We start from the raw sequence: 342 nt of genomic DNA, 5'->3' as shown, positions 1-342 counted from the left end.
TGTGTAGTGTGTAGAGAGTTTAATTTAGGGTTAGATTGTGAGGAATTCTTTGAGAGATTGTAAGAGTGGAGGGAAAGTGAGAGATTTCTTCCTCCTTACCGCTTCGAAGAAGAATTCTGTGTGCTGTAAAGAAAGGAAGAGATTCAGAGGAGCTTGGAGGAGTTTGCTCGGGGAGGAATTAGAGATAAGTGTTATTTACTTGTTGTTTTTTGTATGACTTTACTTTTATATATAAATTGCGAGTTTTGTCGTATCTTCCCCATGAGTTCTGAGTAGTTTTCTCTGTCTTTCTCCTTATCTTGAGATTTTATGAAATGGTGATTTGAATTGGTTGAGCCATGA

Source organism: Phalaenopsis equestris, unplaced genomic scaffold, assembly GCF_001263595.1.
Source record: "Phalaenopsis equestris unplaced genomic scaffold, ASM126359v1 Scaffold000091, whole genome shotgun sequence".
NCBI classification, from domain to species: Eukaryota; Viridiplantae; Streptophyta; class Magnoliopsida; order Asparagales; family Orchidaceae; genus Phalaenopsis; species Phalaenopsis equestris.
The sequence above is the reverse complement of the archived record's forward strand: the minus strand, read 5'-3'. Positions refer to the sequence as shown.